Raw genomic sequence first — 22830 nt, forward strand, 5'->3', positions numbered from 1 at the left:
TAATACCGTGTTTCTCATGAGAACAGTCTCTCAGGTATTATTTATCATTTAGTGTTGTTCACACTGTTCCAAATTGTATTTATTTATTATTTATTTATATAAATTATATTTATAATAATAATAACAACCCTCCTTTTTCTTTATCTGCTTATTGTTATTATTACTATTATTGTTATGATTATCATGATTATCATAATCAGTAATGTCATAATCTTTAGTAGGTTTAGTATAGCAGGCTTGTATAACCACCATCGAGCTGTAGGCCTAAAAGCGCATCCTGTTTAATCTTACCGTAATCTTCCCGTAATTTACTTAGGCCTATATTTCATTACTCATATAAGCTACTGTATTAATCAATCATTCAGTAGTTCATGTCATCACACAGCATATAGGTCATTCATGATTAGAAATGCAATCAAGCATTTTAGTTATAAAATAACAAAGCGACCCTCGACTAATTAGCGTAAAGAATCAATAAAATGTTCCACTTTGGCAATTGTTTATTAGCTACTATCTTGTCTGATCGCTACAACTCCCGTACGGGCTCGGGAGAGACGAAGATTGAAAGTCATGCGTCCTCCGATACACAACCCAACCAAGCCGTACTGCTTCTTAACACAGCGGGCATCCAACCTGGAAGCCAGCCGCACCAATGTGTTTGGAGGAAACACCGTTCACCTGGCAACCTTGGTTAGCATGCACTGCGCCCGACCCGCCACAGGAGTCGCTGGTGCGCGATGAGTCAAGGATGTCCCTACCGGCCAAGCCCTCCCTAACCCGGACGATGCTGGGCCAATTGTGCGTCGCCCCACGGACCTCCCGGTCGCGGCCGGTTGTGACAGAGCCTGGGCGTGAACCCAGGGTCTCTGGTGGCACAGCTGGCGCTGCAGTACAGCGCCACCCGGGAGGCCCGTACAGCTATTTTCAGGTCTCTCCAGAGATGTTCGATCAGGTTCAAGTCCGGGCTCTGTCCCAAAGCCACTCATGCGCTTTCTTGACCGTGTGCTTAGGGTCGTTGTCCTGTTGGGAAGGTGAACCTTTGCCCTATTCTGAGGTCCTGAGCACTCAAGCAGGTTTTCATCAAGGATCTCTCTGTACTTTAATTCGTTCATCTTTCCCTCAATCCTGACGAGTCTCCCAGTCCCTGCCACTGAAAAACATCCCCACAGCATGATGCTGCCACCACCATTCTTCACCATAGGGATGGTGACAGGTTTCCTCCAGACGTGACGCTTGGCATTCAGGCCAAAGTTCAATCTTGGTTTCATCAGACCAGACAAACTTGTTTCTCATGGTCTGAGAGTCTTTAGGTGCCTTTTGATAAAACTCCAAGCGAGCTGTCATGTGCCTTTTACTGAGGAGTGGCTTCCATCTGGCCACTCTACCACAAAGGCCTGATTGGTAGAGTGCTGCAGAGAAGGTTTTCCTTCTGGAAGGTTCTCCCATCTCCAAAGAGGAACTCTGGAACTCCGTCAGATTAAGCATCGGGTTCTTGGTCACCTCCCTGACCAAGGCCCTTTTCACCCAATTGCTCTGTTTGGTTGGGCGGCCAGCTCTAGGAAGAATCTTGGTGGTTCCAAACTTCTTCCATTTAAGCACTATGGAGGCCACTGTGTTCTTGGGCACCTACAGAGCTCTACAGACAATTCCTTCAACCTCATGGCTTGGTTTTTGTTCTGACATGCACAGTCAACTGTTGGACCTTATATAGACAGGTGTGTCCCTTCACAAATCATGTCCAATCAATTGAATTTACCACATGTGGACTTCAATCAAGTGGTAGAAACATCTCAAGGATGATCAATGGAAACAGGATGCACCCGAGCTCAATTTTGAGTCTCATAGCAAAGGGTCTGAACACTTATGTAAATAACGTATTTCTGTTTTTAGTAAATTTGCAAAAAATATTCTAAAAAAGATTTTCACTTTGTCATTATGGGGTTTTGTGTGTAGATGATGATTTTTTATTTATTTAATCCATTTTAGAATAAGGCTGTAAAGTAACAAAATGTGGAAAAGGCGCAGGGGTCTGAATACTTTCCAAATGCACTATATATTGTAATCTATCAGCACCTGTTCGTCACACATAATATGCACGCAGTGCTTGTTCCTTACCTTCTTTTTCTTGATAGCCAGTATTTTCCACAACTAGTCACATTTATTCCACATATCTGACTTCCCCTTTACCTCCTGAGCAACCAGTAAACCAGTAGGATGTGCCTACATAAGGAAAAATACAAATTTGATTGGTTGAAAGAACAGACGACTCTCGGGAGAACAATACTTTTTTGGTGTTGTTGAGGACAACCCTGAGGCCTATCCCACAAAACTCAAAGTAAAATGGCCTCCTGATTTCACCATTATTCAGGTGTGGAAAAGAAACAAAAATCAATGAACACCAATGAATACGACCTAATTGGAGGTGAGAATAAATATTTAAGGTGCTATACACAATGCCAACCACTCTTCATTATGACAGCCTAGCGTAATTGAGATAGGCCATTGTTCCACTTCCAGCCCCAGACCCATATATCAGCTAGTAGACAATGTATAACTTCAGTCTCTTTTGGAGTACCTTGGAAATACAGAAAGACCCTTCTGGCAGCACATTTGGCTCCCTGAAACGTGTCCAAAACTAACACATGAACATGTCTGAATGAGCCAACTACACAGTCAGAGGCAGGAGAGATGAAGCAAAATATGTTCCATTCCCACGAATGATTGATGCTTTTATAGGGAGACAGTCCTGTCCTATCAGTCTTACAACATCTTCTCCCCGTCTATGATATATAGTCCAGGCTACTTTGAGTATGTGCCCCAAAAAAAGTAAGCTTGTCATTAGGGATGCACGATATATCAGTGAACATATTGGAGTCTAGTTTAACGCTGATGTTAAAATCTGACGTCAAAGCTACCGTGCATACCTGTATAGACGTAGGTACATGACCTAATGATGCCACGTAAAATGTTGTGCTACGCGTGCAACACAGCATTCCTAACCTAGCCCACAATGTCTGCTGTGTGGATCGAGCAGTCAACAAGTCCAGCAGTCATTTGAATGAGTAAGAACATTTCAGCGAGACAACTCAAAGGCGAAATCCATTAACGCCAAGCTAATGGAATTCATTGCCCTTGACAATCAACTGTTCTCTGTCGTGGGTGAAGTTGGCTTTTGCCAACTGGTCGAGCACCGGTACACACTACCAAGTGTGCTATTTTTCAGATGTTGTCCTACCAGAGTTACACAGTAATAGCGTCACTGCTATTAGCTTCATGACATACATACTATGGAACGCCGTTTGGGTCTTGGCGTGTCAAAAAAGATACAGTAGCACTGTCAATGCTGTACAAGAAAAGTCTGCAAACAAGCAAACACCGGCCATGAACGACCTGTTTACAATACCACATTGGTAATAAAGCATCATTCGTTCAACCTCAACTTCTGGCGTAGCTAGCTAGCTTTAGCTTGGAGCCTAGCTAGCTTTAGCTTGGTGCCTAGCTAGCTTTAGCTTGGTACCTAGCTAGCACTAATACAACCAGCCTGAAAACAATGACCAGTACAAACCGCAGTCATTGTCATTATTCTTAGCAATGATTTAGGAATCCTTGTGAGTATTAGCAAGGTTGTCACTTGTTGTTCGCCTATTGAAATTGAACTTCAGTTAATGAAAATAAATAACTAGCCAGCTACTAAACCCTGTTGCCCAAAGCTAAGTTATAAGCAGTCAGCTAGCTTCATCTGGCTAGTGAGGCTCGACCAGACCGGGTTGTGTGTTGTGAAGCTAGCCACAATAAGGATTAGGCACAATACTGGACTTTGCAGTTAGCCTTCAAAATAAAATTATGTCATTGACAGTGATGCAAATGAATACAAATAGTAGAATTATGCCATACTTTTATTTTAAAGGCTAACCACAAAGTCCACAGGTGTGGCTAATGTAATTGCTGTAATTGCATTATGGCTAATTGATCCTATCAATTACAGATTGAGCCAACCGCAGTAATGACGGTGTCCTGGTTTTAATGATGATGGGTGGCCTGGGGGGTGGGGAGGTAGAAGGCTCCAGTACGGTACACTGTGACTCAGTGATGTGGAGCTGAAGTCAAGCTAACTCACTAAGCACTACAGCCTCTGTCTGGTTATATCCAGCACTCTAGGGTCAACCAGGGCACTCTAGGGTCGACCAGGGCACTCTAGGGTCGACCAGGGCACTCTAGGGTCGACCAGGGCACTCTAGGGGCGAACAGGGCACTCTAGGGGCGAACAGGGCACTCTAGGGGCGAACAGGGCACTCTAGGGGCGAACAGGGCACTCTAGGGGCGAACAGGGCACTCTAGGTCGAACGGGGCACTCTAGGGTCGAACAGGGCACTCTAGGGTCGAACAGGGCACTCTAGTGTCAACCAGGTCCCTCTAGGGTCACAGAGGGCTCTCTAGGGTCAACCAGGTCTCTCTAGAGTCGCAGGGTGCTCTTTGGGGTTGACTACGGCTCTTTAGGGTCACCCAGGTCTCTCTAGGGTCGCACATGGCTCTTTTGGGTCGACTACGGCTCTTTAGGGTCGACCAAGGCTCTCTAGGGCCAATCAGGGCTCTCTAGGTTCAGCCAGGACTCTCTAGGGTTGCCCATGGCTCTCTAGGGTTGCCCAGGGCTCTCTAGGGTTCCCCAGGGCTCTCTAGGGTTGACCAGGGCTCTCTAGGGTAGACCAGGGCTCTCTAGGGTAGACCAGGGCTCTCTAGGGTTGACCAGGGCTCTCTAGGTTCAACCAGGGCTCTCTAGGGTTGACCATGGCTCTCTAGGGGTGACCAGGACTCTCTAGGGTTGACCAGGGTTCCCTAGGGTTGACCAGGGCTCTCTAGGTCTCCAGTTACCATGACCTGACATCCTATCTCTGCAGCACCACATGCTGCTTGCCGGGTGTTTTGTAGAAAAGCACACCGTCACTCCAGAAGTGTCATCCAGGCCAGGCTAGCAGAGTCATGGTGAGCAGCAGCCGCATGGATGGGAGACACAGATCAGGCCAGATTAGTAGAGTGGGGAAGAGTGGAGGGGAATTGAGAGTACTTAGTTCCACTCAATTGGTTTGCCCTTATGACTTTTACTTGCTAAACTGGTAGGATAAATGAGGGTCTCTGTCATCTAGTATGCCTGTTCATTTATTCATTCATCCCCTTCCTGATAACATACATTTCATTCAGTAGTGTTCTGTTCAGCGTTGTGTAATAAATCAAGCATGCAAATGGGGGTTTTAGTGTATACTGACAATGCGTCCCATGTATGTAGCTGGAGCTAACAGTATTTTATCTAAAGATCAGAGGCTCACCATTGCACAAGTGTCTCTATTGAGGGAGCGTAGACACTGTTGACTGACAGCATTAAAAGGTCTCCCCCTCAAAGTTGACATTTCTTGTTGACATTTGCCCTTTGTGGTGACGGAGCGCTGACCTCAGGATTCCTCTGTCTGTCTGTGTCTCCCACCTTGTAGAATTCCTAACCAATGCTTCCACAATCCACAATGCGCCGGATGCATTTCTGAACAACGGCAATTCTTTCCACTGTGCGTTTTTTTTATTGCGAGGCCTGGGACGACCTTGACGGGGGATTGTTGTGGAGCTTCCAGGTTTGTCTGCTCCGATTGAGATGGCTAGGAGCTGAAAGAGGCATTACATTCACAGGCACTGGGACGTAGACGCCGAATAGGACAATTAAACAAGTAGTTCAAACAGACAACGTATCCATACCATGTTTTGACAAACTCGTGAGTTTTTGAGGATAATGAAATCACCACTGTTTAAATGAGGTTGTACTAGGATGACGGTGATGCATGAAGTTACAGCTGACATGAGGAAGAACTAGGCTTGCCAATACAAACCTCTAACGGCCAAACCAAATGTCACTAAGGCTGTGTTTATACAGTCAGCCCAAATCAGATCTTTTGACAAATCATATCTTTTGCCCATAGCACAGTAATCCTAGTGGAATCCAGGTCAGGACAAGCATGTTCAAAATTCTCCCTTTGTATGCGAACACACCAACGAGTACATGTCTGCATGATAAATCTATAGCCTAACACACTTTCCTCTTAGCTTTCCTCTCAGACATACTACAAGCTAGCATGGGCCACCAGACAAAGAGCTGCCTCACCAACCCACACACAAACACACACAGACAAACACACAAACACACACACACGCGCACAGATTAGATCCATCCTCCACTTCATTTTGCCAATTTGGTATGAAATGAGTGCGTGTGGATTCATGCTGGAATTTCTCTAACAGCGGTTATCTAACTGTGGTGACAAAGAAATTGAAGAAAACCTATGCTCACTTAGATAAGACTTTACATTAAAGTTTCTACGATATAATAATACCACAGCTAGTAACAACAATAAAGCTGTTCATAATTACAGTAATAGCAGCATCACTCATCAATATAACAACATCTTCATGTAAAGTGTTACCCTCAATTTAATTACCCTTTATTTAAACAGCTAAATCATTCTGATCACATTCTATGTTTATATAGTTTTTTTTTATATATATACAGTAACGTTTGATAATCAGACCGAATGTAGGCGGTAATGAAGCAGGCACCCGCTGGGCTAGATGGACCCACCGATTCCTCCTGCCCGCAGTAATCTGGGGAGGATTGTACAGTAATCTCCCGCAGGATCCACACTCCTCTCTAATAACAAGCATAATCCTTCTCTTATCATTCCTATCATCAATATCTAGGAGATAATGGTTAACTCTCCAATGGCATTACAACAGGCCCAAGGGGCTGATAATAGGCCAAACACAGAGAGAAAGTAACTCAGTGTTCACACTAATGTGAGGCATTGGGAAATTGGGAGGGGTAGTGGGTACAGGTTCCTTTTCATGGTGTGCGGGCCTACAGACTGTGAGCTTTAAAACACATGGCAGGGAGAGCTATACAGTAATAACAACAAACTGCTCTATGCAGACTGCACATGTTCAAGATAAACAACTTTCTGGCTAAATCGTGCAAGCAATATTTTAGACGCGGTATACAGTAGACCTACAGTGGGGTTCATTTGGAGATTAGATTCACTAAATCACAGCCTAACATGTAGGCTAGCCGTACAGTCAACACTGAAAACGGTAACATCGAAATGATTAAAATGTTACAACGTTTTCACATCTGTCAACAGTCGGAATACAACGTAAATTCTACGGGAGGTCCCGACTGAGCTGCGTGAAGCCGAAGAAGAAAATATACCAGTTGCACTTTCTAAAGGCTCCTACGAATATGAACTTTGTGCACAGTTGCTTAGCCCTGATTTAGCTACATTATGGCCACACAAACTTGCAGAACTTTGCGAACAACCATAGCTCCTGCGCTGTGACACTCCGTGTGACTGCGACTTCGTTCATGCACTTCTTGCATTGATGCGTATTGTGCGTAATTCTTATCCAAATTCAATGTCCCTTCACTGATAAATCAACAAACCGTATCAGAACGACATGTTAACCGCAACCAGAGGTACCTAGGAGTTTTGCCCAATAAAATGCAGTGTTTATTTTGAGTTGACTCACCGTTTTCTGACACTTTTTAAAAACAATTTTTTCGGGAGTCTCCGAGTGTCGCTGCCACCACAATGATACCACCTCCCGAACTGCACTTCAGTGATCGCAGAGTAACATTACCGCCCACTGACAGTATACTCCAATCGAAATTAATAAAATACCAGTTGACTGGGATTCCATCCAATGATAATGGAGAAAATATCCATTTGACAGAAGCTAACTCCAATCACAACTTCTTATTTCACAAGCTAACGCCTTGACAGTTTCTTTCGGTAGGCTACTATAATGTACTTTTGATAGACAAACGGAACGTACAATGAGTACATTTGACTCCTTTTACGGGACGGTATGAACCCAACCATTCTAAGGAACACTGGTTGAAACGGCAACCCGAAGAAATCATTAGAATGTCTCCGGCGGATATAGTCGTCCTGGCTAGATCATATTTCTTGTGTCGTGTAGTGTGAGGATGCACGTTTTACATTCTAATTGAGGTGCATTATTCATTACATAGACCCAAGGGTTAGACTAGCCTATATACCAGGGGCATGTCTAGGATTTGAAGACATTGGGTGCTTAGCCCAAAGCCAGTAGGGAGTCCGGGGGCATTCTCCCCGCCCTAAAAATAAGAGAAATTGAACAGCATGAATTTGGTACACATAGAGATGAACATTGAGAGATTGGATATTTTTCAGGTAACTTGCACCTTCCCGCCTGCTACAGCAGACATTGCCAGTAACTCAATTTCAGTTGCTACTGTGGGCACTTAACCTGTAACTAATCTGGTTCAGCATATAAACAGGTGTGCTGTAGAACCCCCATAAAATAAACATGGATATTTTCTATCAAACAGATGCTAGTCAATCAGATCTCCAAAGAATGTTAATTTGTCATAATCTAAATACAGGGGAGTGTACACCATTTAATGCTAACTCAAGACAACTGGGTATTCAACAAGAATGTTATGGTTAAAGTAACATACCATTTTTTTATGAATATTGTAGTGCAGTTCAGTGTGTACGGACGAGTGTGTCTCAGGTGTTAGAGACACACCAAGTCCAGAGAACTGTAGCTACAGATTGTTATACCAGATAATGTGATTTACCCATAGATTTTTGTCAACAGGTGGGTGTCCAACCCAAAGTGCTGCATGTCATGATAACAGAGACCTACAGTGCCTTGCGAAAGTATTCGGCCCCCTTGAACTTTGCGACCTTTTGCCACATTTCAGGCTTCAAACATAAAGATGTAAAACTGTATTTTTTTGTGAAGAATCAACAACAAGTGGGACACAATCATGAAGTGGAACGACATTTATTGGATATTTCAAACTTTTTTAACAAATCAAAAACTGACAAATTGGGCGTGCAAAATTATGTATGTTAGATCCAAGTCATGTTTATAATTTTTGCCAACAGGTGGGTGTCCAACCCAAAGTGCTGCATGTCATGATAACAGAGACCTGTCTTGATCAATGAGAGAAGACTTGAAATAAACAAAATGGCGGTGTACACATTGTTGGATTACTTCATTGAGCAATTTAAAAAAATATTTTAATAACGGTGGATTTTCTAAATTCAAACTGACCCCCCTGTCACAGACATTTTATGAGACTCATGTTTCTCCTAATCGAGGATGAAGACAGCATTGCTAAGGTTGGTTGAAGATTCTCTGTGCTACACCAAACAGTACCTATCCTGTAACTCCCAGTAATGGATACCAAAAATCTTTGGTTATATCACATTATCTGTAGCTACGAGAACTAGAAATGACTAAAAAGAGAAGATACAACATCGACATACAAAAAATCGGCAATTGTACAACCTCTTCTATTTTTAGTCATAGATATGGCTACCGGTAGTTGTTTAGCTAACTTAGCTAGCTAGGCAAGCTACCTACAGTACCTGTCAAAAGTTTGGACACACCTACTCATTCCAGGGTTTTTCTTTATTTTCACTATTTTCTACATTGTAGAATAATGGTGAAGACATTAAAACTATAAAATAACACATGGAATCATGTAGTAACCAAAAACGTGTTAAACAAATCAAAATATATTTTATATTTGAGATTCTTCAAAATAGCCACCCTGTGTCTTGCCAACAGCTTTGCACACTCTTGGAATTTTCTCATCCAGCTTCATGAGGTAGTCACGTGGAATGCATTTCAGTTAACAGATGTGCCTTGTTAAAAGTTAATTTGTGGAATATCTTTCCTTCTTAATGTGTTTGTGCTAATCAGTTGTGTTGTGACAAGGTAGGTTGGGTATACAGAAGATAGCCCTATTTGGTAAGAGACAAATTCCATATTATGGCAAGTACAACTCAAATAAACAAAGATAAATGACAGTCCATCATTACTTTAAGACATGAATGTTAACATTTAAAGAACTTTTAAAGTTTCTTCAAGTGCAGTCGCAAAAATCATCAAGCGCAGAGTAAGTGAACGGATGATCTCCGCATGTGTGGTTTCCACCATGAAGCATGGAGGAGAAGGTATGATGGTGTGGAGGTGCTTTGCTGGTGACACTGTCAGTGATTTACTTAAAGGAATACTTAACCAGTATGGCTACCACAGCATTCTGCACTTATATGCCATCTCATCTTGTTTGCGGTTAGTGGGACTATCATTTGTTTTTCAACAGGACAATGACCCAAAACACACCTCCAGGCTGTGTAAGGGCTATTTGACCAAGAAGGAGAGTGATGGAGTGCTGCATCAGATGACTTGGCCTCCACAATCCCCCGACCTCAACCCAATTGAGATGGTTCGGGACGAGAAGGGCCGCAGAGTGAAGGAAAAGCAACCAAAAAGTGCTCAGGATATGTGGGAACTCCTTCAAGAATGCTGGAAAAGCATTCCAGGTGAAGCTGGTTGAGAGAATGCCAAGAGTGTGCAAAGCTGTCATCAAGGCAAAGGGTGGCTACTTTGAAGAATCTAAAATCTAAAATATATTTTAATTTGTTTAACATCTTTTTGGTTACTACATGATTCCATATGTGTGATATCATAGTTTGGATGTCTTCACTATTATTTACAATGTAGAAAATAGCTAAATGAAAGAAAAACCCTTGAATGAGTAGGTGTGTCTAAACTTTTGACTGGTACTGTATATACAGTGCATTTGGAAAGTATTCAGACCCCTTGACTTTTTCCACAATTTGTTAAGCTACAGCCTTATTCTAAAATGTATAAATCATGTTTTATAACATGAGATGGACAACCATCTAAGCAGCACTTCACTAATCAGGCCTTTATGGTAGAGTGGCCAGAGGGAAGCCACTCCTCAGGAAAAGGCACGTGACAGGCCGCTTGGAGTTTGCCAAAAGGCACTTAAAGGACTCCCAGACCATGAGAAACATGATTCTCTGATCTGATGAAACCAAGATTGAACTCTTTGGCCTGAATTCCAAGCGTCACGTCTGGAGGGAACCTGGCACCATCCCTATGGTGAAGCATGGTGGTGGAAGCATCATGCTGTGGGGATGCTTATCAGCGGTAGGGACCTGGAGACTAGTCAGGGTTGAGGGAAAGGTGAAGGGGGTAAGGTAGAGAGAGATCCTTGATGAAACTTGCTTTCACCTTCCAACACGACAACAACCCTAAGCACACAGCCCAGGACTGGTTTCGGGACAAGAATTTCTTTGAATTCAATTATACAATGTCGCCATCGTGTGGCCAAAAGCTCACCTATCAGTGGTGGTTCCAACTCCCGTTATTAAACTGCAATATAATGATATCAAGAAGAACACAATTAGCACATTTGGTTGCTTGGAAGGTGTGTGAACTTACGTTTTGGGTTTCTCATAGGTCCCGGGAACGAAGCCATAAGTTTCCTAACTGGTCAAACTGAAAGTGTTTTAAACATTCCAAGAACAGAAATGTTGCCTATTCTGGGAACATCATTTTTTAGGTAGCAGGGAGTTTCTGAAAACATATTTCTATGACTCTTTGAAAACTTTTATTAATGTTTTGAAAACAGAAATTATGGGTTATTTGAAGGTAATTAAATAACGTTAAGAACCTGTTTCAATACATGTTTTAATGACACTGCTAGCTTACTTAACAGGTTTTGAATTTCAACCACAGGACACATGGAATATAATTTGCTTAGGCATTAATCATGCAAACACATGTCTTTTCTGTTGTGGCACAGCATCAGTGAGATTCCAAACTTTGATCCTTTGTTCTCTATCCATGGAATCAGTCCACTGTGCCACCAGGATGGAGCTCGACTGTCATTAAGAGCAGGTGTGGCTAATTAGTGGGCGCAATCAACACACCTGAAAACACTTAACAAGATAGAGGATAGAGAGAATGGAATGTATATGTTTTAAAATAACATTCTTAGAATGTTGTTTTGAATGTTACTGACGTTTTCTTGTGCTATTGATGGTTCTCAGAATGTTAGCTAGGTGATGATGACGTTGATGATGGAAAATGTAAACTCAAACATTTTAGAAAAAGTATTCAATGAAACGGTACAAGTCAAAAAGACACAGTAGAACCTAATAGGATATACACGATTGTAAACCATAACTCCACTTGGTTGTTTATCATTTCAGCCAGTGGTTTTGAAATTAGTGCTCACGAGGCAAAACAGGTCTCTGAAAATACTGCACAATTATGTACAACGCCATTCCTTTTGTATGATGCTTTGTTCTGCAAATCTTTTTATAAAAAATCCTGCAATCCGTATGAAATGTTACAAATACTAATTCGCACCAGATGTTACGAATTTGTAAGTGCTTAAAGTGCAACTCCACCTCTTTTCAACATCACTTTAATTTTCTCCAGCACGATTTGGTTAACAGGAAAGAAAGGAGGATGGTATAAATAGGGTGAGTCAGCATGTTCACACACACACACACACACACACACACGCACGCACGCACGCACCGACACACACACACACACACACACACACACACACACACACACACACACACACACACACACACACACACACACACACACACACACACAGACACACACAAACACACGCACACACAAACACACACACGCACACACACACACGCACGCACGCACCGACACACACACACACACACACACACACACACACACACACACACACACACACACACACACACACACACACACACACACACACACACAGAAATCAGAACCATGGACAGCCACATCATATTTTGATTGGACTAAATCGTTTTTTAGTTGTCATTGTATTAGACTAAACAGAGATGATTTGATGATGTTAAAATGGTGCTGGAATATTGGAGTCAGTTCCTGTTTTCTTCACGATTTGCAATAACTCTCCATGGTTCTAAATTACTTGTTGTTTAGTGGTCAGAACTAGTTGTAAACATTCACTTGCTTGACCGTGCTGTAGGTCATGTAACTGTTTGCTACATTCAATATGTTTTGTGGACTTCACCAGACAGATGTTCGTCTCCAGTTTTATGATGAATCAAAGGTCTGGTTGAATTCATTCTGCCACTGTGTCTTCTTATTGGATCGGACTTTAGGCCTATATATCACGGTCGCAAGGCATATGAATTAACAGGCTTACAGAACAAACAATGGAAATGATCACAACACATAGGTTGTAAAAAGGCCTTTTTTCCCCTGGCTTGGCTTGGCCTCTCCAGTGATTTTACCCACACACGGCTACTGTTGAAAAGTGGCAGCCCTTAAAGAGCCCATTCAACCTCTTTAATTAGTGACAGGCGCCATGTTGCCACTGACCCCTGCCGGTGCAATACAGGTAAACACCAGGTGTCACAATAGACAAATAAAAAGTGATTTCTATACACATAGTCCAAATAATACTTTCCATACATTTCATACATAATTATTATACATTCCTTTTAATATAATTTCAATTACATTGTTTTTTTTTCTATCTAAATGGCTCTGACGTCACCGTTAGAGTTAACATTGATCTGATACCAGTGTTCGAGGATATCGCTCATCAGAGCCCGTGAAGTCCGTGTAAAACATCTGTCCATGTTATCTACAAAGCTTGGAAAAACACACATGGTAGACACCCGGTTTGTTTTCAAAGAGGTTTATTGATAGAAACATTTGAAATGTAAAGTCAACCATGTATAACGCTAGTACACAATCAAGACCTGGTGATGCTTCTATTTTCTAGCTTGCTGTAGTGTCTGATACGAATAGGATGATATAGCCTATGCACCCCAATATGGTCCAGACAGAATGGTATTTTTTACTTATATTTCCAAGTCTAAATAATAGTGTTGCCGGAGTTGGCCATAGCTCCGCACATGCATCTTCCATAATGTTACAGCATATAGTAACTTTCAGTGTCCCTTTCACCCATAACCCGGAAGTACAGCATACGCTACTCTCTCGTGACCCCGGAAGTATACAGTGTATTACTTTACACAGTGGCAAGCCACACATCTGCCCTCTCGTTCCTGTAAAGATTCTCAATGCAGCATGCAAATAAAATGTGCACAATATTAAAGTTGCTTCCATCATCATTATAATCATCAGCATCATTATCGTTAGAAATATTATGAACTATTATATTATTCATTATTATCTTTACTCACAGGATTATTTTAAACATTTTGAACAGACTTCATTTTTTTTTGTTCCTCTACAGTTTTCTGCATTTCAAAGCATGCCAAATAAATGCTCCTTTTCTGCATAGTGCTGGCTATATGAGTGCCAAGAACTGATTCCCCACTACTCAAAATATCTACACATTTAGGCCCTGTGCCAATGATGCAGCATTATATTTATATAGTATATTATAAAGTTGAAAAGAGCTGAAAAGTGCTTGGCCCAAATGTGAGAGGTGCGAGTGGTGTGTGTGTAGGTGTAGGTTGCAAAATGTGAGACCCTAAGCCACCATGACACTTCCTCCTTAACAGATTTCCCTGGGAGGGATTGCATTTCCTTGTTTGAGCTGTCTATTACCACATTGGATACAGTACAGTATTTTGTATCTATGTTTTAAGATAGATTACATAGTCCCCTAGATCTATAACTAAACCCAAACACTCAGTCATTCTACATTAGGATGGTGATTTTGCAGAGTCAATAAAACGGGATGAGCAAACATTGCATTCTAAAATGGTGGGAATGTGATGTATGACATCACATGGTGGATGGGTTGGCTCTACTGTATGACATCACATGGTGGATGGGTTGGCTCTACTGTATGACATCACATGGTGGATGGGTTGCTCTACTGTAGGACATCACATGGTGGGGTGGCTCTACTGTATGACATCACATGGTGGGATGGCTCTACTGTATGACATCACATTGTGGATGGCTTGGCTCTACTGTATGACATCACAAGGCGGGATGGCTTGACTCTACTGTATGACATCACATGGTGGGATGGCTTGGCTCTACTCTATGACATCACATGCTGGATGGCTTGACTGTACTGTATGACATCACATGGTGGAGTGGCTCTACTGTATGACATCACATGGTGGAGTGGCTCTACTGTATGACATCACATGGTGGAGTGGCTCTACTGTATGACATCACATGGTGGAGTGGCTCTACTGTATGACATCACATGGTGGAGTGGCTCTACTGTATGACATCACATGGTGGAGTGGCTTGGCTGTAAAACTGTACAAAGCAGACTTTTCCTTTAAGAAATGGTTGATGTTGTGCTCCAGGAGGGTTTGTTGCAGTTTTTGGGCTGTTGTTGTGTCGCTGTTACATCACTTTTTATACATTTGTAAAGCTACTTTGGGTCCTTGAAAAGCTCTATATTCAATACCATGTGTTATTATGATGGTTCTTATTACTAGTAACCCTTAAAGATGTTCAATGCAGTGATGGAACAGAATACAGTGATAGAACAGAATGCAGAGATGGAACAGAATGCAGTGAAGGAACAGAATACAGTGACGGAACAGAATACAGTGGTGGAACAGAATACAGTGAAGGAACAGAATACAGTGTTGGAACAGAACACAGTGAAGGAACAGCATACAGTGATGGAACAGAATACAGTGATGGAACAGAATACAGTAATGGAACAGAACACAGTGGTGGAACAGAATACAGTGATGGAACAGAGTACAGTGAAGGAACGGAACACAGTGGTGGAACAGAATACAGTGATGGAACAGAACACAGTGATGGAACAGAACACAGTGATGGAACAGAATACAGTGATGGAACAGAATACAGTGGTGGAACAGAATACAGTGGTGGAACAGAACACAGTGGTGGAACAGAATACAGTGATGGAACAGAATACAGTGATGGAACAGAATACAGTGGTGGAACAGAACACAGTGGTGGAACAGAATACAGTGATGGAACAGAACACAGTGATGGAACAGAATACAGTGATGGAACAGAATACAGTGATGGAACAGAATACAGTGGTGGAACAGAATACAGTGAAGGAACAGAATACAGTGATGGAACAGAACACAGTGATGGAACAGAATACAGTGATGGAACAGAATACAGTGATGGAACAGAATACAGTGGTGGAACAGAATACAGTGAAGGAACAGAATACAGTGATGGAACAGAACACAGTGATGGAACAGAATACAGTGAAGAAACAGAATACAGTGATGGAACAGAGTACAGTGATGGAACAGAATACAGTAATGGAACAGAACACAGTGGTGGAACAGAATACAGTGATGGAACAGAGTACAGTGAAGGAACAGAACACAGTGATGGAACAGAGTACAGTGATGGAACATAATACAGTGAAGGAACAGAATACAGTGGTGGAACAGAATACAGTGAAGGAACAGAATACAGTGATGGAACAGAGTACAGTGAAGGAACAGAATACAGTGATGAAACAGAATGCAGTGGTGGAACAGAATACAGTGAAGGAACAGAATAGAAGCTCAGTTAAAAAGAGGTCTCTTTTGGTTTGGTATCCACTCTGCTTGGAACTTCAGGCAGCTCAAATGGCCTCGGTTTCCATTTCCATTCAATTCAAGGGAAAATACAGTAGTTGCATCCCTTCTGTTGCTTTGGTTCAACACTAAAGTGTGGCATGACAAAGCATCACTCACACAGGTTTTGCTGATGTTTGTACATGTAAAGACATGACTAACAGTGATTGACAGCAAACATTGGGCCTTATGCTGTGTGTGTGTGTGTGTGTGTGTGTGTGTGTGTGTGTGTGTGTGTGTGTGTGTGTGTGTGTGTGTGTGTGTGTGTGTGTGTGTGTGTGTGTGTGTGTGTGTGTGTGTGTGTGTGTGTGTGTGTGTGTGTGTGTGTGTGTGTGTGTGTGTGTGTGTGTGTGTGTGTGTGTGTGTGTGTGTGTGTGTGTGTGTGTGCCTGCGTGCCTTAGCTTAAACCTGACACATTTCTGTGTCTTAGTGATTCACTTTTTCTAACAAACTAAATATAGATAGTAATTTAATATAGATATTAATTTTCAGTTGGAGGTGCAACTCTTGATAAAAACAGTGTTTTGCCGCCTCACCTGCTTCTACTCTTCCCTGCGTACCGATACAATGTGTTGGCACCGTGGATGATACACACTACTCACCAGTTTGACCCTGACTGTTTAAATGGTACTCTGGGAGCTGATATCACATACTTCACACCCCTGCTCAGATCTGAACTAAATGTTAGTTTACTGGACACTGACAATGGCGCTGACATCTCTGATCATGTTTGATAAAGAGCAAATAATAATAATAGTATTAATGATAATAATAATAACAAAGATAATGATATTACTGATATTAATAATATTAATAATAATAATTATATTAATAAGAATAATTATAATAAAAAAGATAATGATAATAATGATAATGATATTAATGATAATGATAATAATGATAATGATATTAATGATAATGATATTAATGATAATGATATTAATACTAATATTAATATTAATAATGATACTGATAATGATAATGGCAATACTGATAATAATTCTGATACTAATAATAACGATAATAATAACAACGATAATGATAACAATAACGACAATGCTAATTATGATAATGATAATGACAAAAAAAACGATAATAATAATGAAATAATGATAATGGTAAAGAACATAATAATGCTAATATTAATAATAATGTTAATAATAATCACGATAATAATAATACTAATGATAATAGTCATAATAATCATAATATTTATGATAATAATAATAGTAATGATATTAATAATAATGATATTAATAATAATAACAATAATATCAATACTAATAATGATAATGATAATAATACTAACAATACTACTAATAATAATGATAATAATATTGCTAATATTTATAATAATAATGGTATTAATAATAATATCAATGATGATAATAATAATGATAATAATAATAATAACAATAATACTGGTATTTTTAATGATAATAATAATGATACTAATAATAATGGTATTAATAATAATATCAATGATGATAATAATAATGATAATAATAATAAAAGTGATGATAATAACAATGATAATAATAACAATAATACTGGTATTTATAATGATAATAATAATAATAATAATAATAATAATAATAATAAAATGATGATAATAATAACAATAATACTGGTGTTTATAATGATAATAATAATATTAATAATAATAATGATCATAATAATGATAATAACACTAATGATAATAATAATGATAATAACAATGGTAATATCAATGATAATAATAATAATAATATTAACAAGAATAATGCTAATAATGATCATAATAATGATAATCATATTAATAATAATAATAATATAGTGCAACTCCCATCAAGCAGTCACATTACTCAAGAAACATCTGTAACAGTTGTTCTGGCATAAAATGTGTTAAAACAAATGGAGAAAACAAAGAGAGAGGTACCAGGTCACATTTACAGTACACAAACATCTTCTTCCATTCCCTCCATCAAATAAGCTTCATCTTCTTTTTGCAAAACAATAAAATCATATTTGGTAAAATCTATAAAGAAAATAAAACTCCTTACAAACCAATAAATAAATGATAAGCTCAGACCAGCAAGCAGTTAAATACAATTTTCACGTTCCCTGCGTATCACTGGCCGCTTTGTGTCATCAACCACCATGTGCAGACATTCCCAGACAAAGAACAAGGGGGGAAGGTTAGACAGGATGGTCACCCCTGTAGTAGGACAGTAGCATGGAATTAGACAGGATGGTCACCCCTGTAGTAGGACAGTAGCATGGAATTAGACAGGATGGTCACCCCTGTAGTAGTACAGTAGCATGGAATTAGACAGGATGGTCACCCCTGTAGTAAGTAATACAGTAGCATGGAATTAGACAGGATGGTCACCCCTGTAGTAAGTAGTACAGTAGCATGGAATTAGACAGGATGGTCACCCCTGTAGTAGTACAGTAGCATGGAATTAGACAGGATGGTCACCCCTGTAGTAGTACAGTAGCATGGAATTAGACAGGATGGTCACCCCTGTAGTAGTACAGTAGCATGGAATTAGACAGGATGGTCACCCCTGTAGTAGTACAGTAGCATGGAATTAGACAGGATGGTCACCCCTGTAGTAGTGCAGTAGCATGGAATTAGACAGGATGGTCACCCCTGTAGTAGTGCAGTAGCATGGAATTAGACATGATGGTCACCCCTGTAGTAGTACAGTAGCATGGAATTAGACAGGATGGTCACCCCTGTAGTAAGTAGTACAGTAGCATGGAATTAGACAGGATGGTCACCCCTGTAGTAGGACAGTAGCATGGAATTAGACAGGATGGTCACCCCTGTAGTAGTGCAGTAGCATGGAATTAGACAGGATGGTCACCCTGTAGTAGTACAGTAGCATGGAATTAGACAGGATGGTCACCCCTGTAGTAGTACAGTAGCATGGAATTAGACAGGATGGTCACCCCTGTAGTAGTGCAGTAGCATGGAATTAGATAGGATGGTCACCCCTGTAGTAGTACAGTAGCATGGAATTAGACAGGATGGTCACCCCTGTAGTAGTGCAGTAGCATGGAATTAGATAGGATGGTCACCCCTGTAGTAGTACAGTAGCATGGAATTAGACAGGATGGTCACCCCTGTAGTAGTACAGTAGCATGGAATTAGATAGGATGGTCACCCCTGTAGTAGTACAGTAGCATGGAATTAGACAGGATGGTCACCCCTGTAGTAGTGCAGTAGCATGGAATTAGACAGGATGGTCACCCCTGTAGTAGTGCAGTAGCATGGAATTAGACAGGATGGTCACCCCTGTAGTAGTGCAGTAGCATGGAATTAGACAGGATGGTCACCCCTGTAGTAGTGCAGTAGCATGGAATTAGACAGGATGGTCACCCCTGTAGTAGTACAGTAGCATGGAATTAGACAGGATGGTCACCCCTGTAGTAGTACAGTAGCATGGAATTAGACAGGATGGTCACCCCTGTAGTAGTAGTACAGTAGCATGGAATTAGACAGGATGGTCACCCCTGTAGTAATACAGTAGCATGGAATTAGACAGGATGGTCACCCCTGTAGTAGTGCAGTAGCATGGAATTAGACAGGATGGTCACCCCTGTAGTAGTACAGTAGCATGGAATTAGATAGGATGGTCACCCCTGTAGTAGTACAGTAGCATGGAATTAGACAGGATGGTCACCCCTGTAGTAATACAGTAGCATGGAATTAGACAGGATGGTCACCCCTGTAGTAAGTAGTACAGTAGCATGGAATTAGACAGGATGGTCACCCCTGTAGTAGGACAGTAGCATGGAATTAGACAGGATGGTTACCCCTGTAGTAAGTAGTACAGTAGCATGGAATTAGACAGGATGGTCACCCCTGTAGTAGTACAGTAGCATGGAATTAGACAGGATGGTCACCCCTGTAGTAGTACAGTAGCATGGAATTAGACAGGATGGTCACCCCTGTAGTAGTACAGTAGCATGGAATTAGACAGGATGGTCACCCCTGTAGTAGTACAGTAGCATGGAATTAGACAGGATGGTCACCCCTGTAGTAGTGCAGTAGCATGGAATTAGACAGGATGGTCACCCCTGTAGTAGTACAGTAGCATGGAATTAGACAGGATGGTCACCCCTGTAGTAGTACAGTAGCATGGAATTAGACAGGATGGTCAGCCCTGTAGTAGTACAGTAGCATGGAATTAGATAGGATGGTCACCCCTGTAGTAGTACAGTAGCATTGAATTAGACAGGATGGTCACCCCTGTAGTAAGTAGTGCAGTAGCATGGGGGATGATGGAGGATCTAGATAATCATGTGTGTGTAGAGTGTGTTCTCTCCTGGGACTGTGCATTGCTGTGTATTCAGATCCATAGATGGGTAAAGGAACCCTCTTTGAAAAAAGGTTCCAAAAGGGTTATTTGGCTGTCCCCATTGGAGAACCCTTTTTGGTTCTAGGTAGAACCCCTTTGGGTTCCAGGAATAACTATTTTTGGTTCCAGGTAGAACTCTTTTTGGTTCCATGTCAATGGTTCTATGAGGAACTCAAAAGGGTTATACCAGGAACCAAAAATTGTTCTTCAAAGGGTTCTCCTATGGGAGAAGCTGTAGAACCTTTTTAGGTTCTAGATATACTTTTTTTGAGTGTAGGGCATTTCTTCTTCCAACGGTAGGAGGGGAAACTAAACCATGCTTTGTGAACTACAGACAAAACTAGGCCAAAAAGCATTGGAATCGAACAGATATTATCAACAAACATATAGGATTAATACAACACTCTCTCCTCTCTAGTCAGTGATTAATACAACTCTCTCTCCTCTCTAGTCAGTGATTAATACAACTCTCTCTCCTCTCTAGTCAGTGATTAATGCAACTCTCTCCTCTCTAGTCAGTGATTAATACAACTCTCTCCTCTCTAGTCAGTGATTAATGCAACTCTCTCCTCTCTAGTCAGTGATTAATACAACTCTCTCTCCTCTCTAGTCAGTGATTAATACAACTCTCTCCTCTCTCGTCAGTGATTAATACAACTCTCTCTCCTCTCTAGTCAGTGATTAATACAACTCTCTCTCCTCTCTAGTCAGTGATTAATACAACTCTCTCTCCTCTCTAGTCAGTGATTAATACAACACTCTCCTCTCTAGTCAGTGATTAATACAACTCTCTCCTCTCTAGTCAGTGATTAATACAACACTCTCTCCTCTCTAGTCATTGATTAATACAACTCTCTCCTCTCTAGTCAGTGATTAATACAACTCTCTCCCCTCTCTAGTCAGTGATTAATACAACTCCCTCCTCTCTAGTCAGTGATTAATACAACTCTCTCTCCTCTCTAGTCAGTGATTAATACAACTATCCTCTCTAGTCAGTGATTAATACAACTCTCTCCTCTCTAGTCAGTGATTAATACAACTCCCTCCTCTCTAGTCAGTGATTAATACAACTCTCTCTCCTCTCTAGTCAGTGATTAATACAACTCCCTCCTCTCTAGTCAGTGATTAATACAACTCTCCCTCCTCTCTAGTCAGTGATTAATACAACTCTCTCTCCTCTCTAGTCAGTGATTAATACAACTCCCTCCTCTCTAGTCAGTGATTAATACAACTCTCTCTCCTCTCTAGTCAGTGATTAATACAACTCTCTCCTCTCTAGTCAGTGATTAATACAACTCTCTCTCCTCTCTAGTCAGTGATTAATACAACTCTCTCCTCTCTAGTCAGTGATTAATACAACTCCCTCCTCTCTAGTCAGTGATTAATACAACTCTCTCTCCTCTCTAGTCAGTGATTAATACAACTCTCCTCTCTAGTCAGTGATTAATACAACTCTCTCCTCTCTAGTCAGTGTCTGTATATTGAACTGTACAGAGACTCCCACTCTCTCTAACCATTTGTACAAGGTGATGACAGGGATCTGATATGTTCATCAAATAATTCATGGCTTTTAAACCCTCCCTCCAACCCCTCCCCTGAGGTGCAAACAATCTGGTGTGCTCTTGGGGCCTTGGCTCCGCCTCTGGGAGTACAGACCTTAGGGTAAAGGGGACAATGACGGGACAGGACAGGACACCAAAGTTTTCTGCTAGGCCAGCTAAAACTACAGTCCACCAACCAACCAAGCATTTTTCAGAAGCTCCACAGACATGTTAGATAAAATACAGAATTGCAACTTGTATAATTATTATTGTTTTTGTCTTATTCATTATGGTAATCCACTAATGGATACTAGTGCTGAGCTATTAACCGAGTACTAGTGCTGAGCTATTTTTTGTTTTTTTCATGACTAATTGACCCACATCTATTAAATTACTTGAATTCCATTTCCTTGTTTCTGTGAGTAGTTTCTCTACAGCTAAATCAGATCCAGACTGAACTGTGCGATGTAGTAGGGAGTTGTAGTT

General features: G+C 41.0%; 1 protein-coding gene across 1 annotated transcript in view; it reads right to left on the reverse strand.

Annotated features, from left to right (window-relative positions):
* The window catches only part of LOC135521685 (uncharacterized), a 196216-nt gene extending 188676 nt beyond the window's left edge, over positions 1 to 7540 (reverse strand). Inside the window, 1 exon segment of the mRNA XM_064947360.1 lies at positions 6617 to 7540. The gene's annotated coding sequence lies outside the window, so the exon portion shown is untranslated.
* Positions 7541 to 22830: the final 15290 nt, after the last annotated feature.

The sequence above is a fragment of the Oncorhynchus masou genome, chromosome 30 (genome assembly GCF_036934945.1).
Source record: "Oncorhynchus masou masou isolate Uvic2021 chromosome 30, UVic_Omas_1.1, whole genome shotgun sequence".
Lineage (NCBI taxonomy): Eukaryota > Metazoa > Chordata > Actinopteri > Salmoniformes > Salmonidae > Oncorhynchus > Oncorhynchus masou.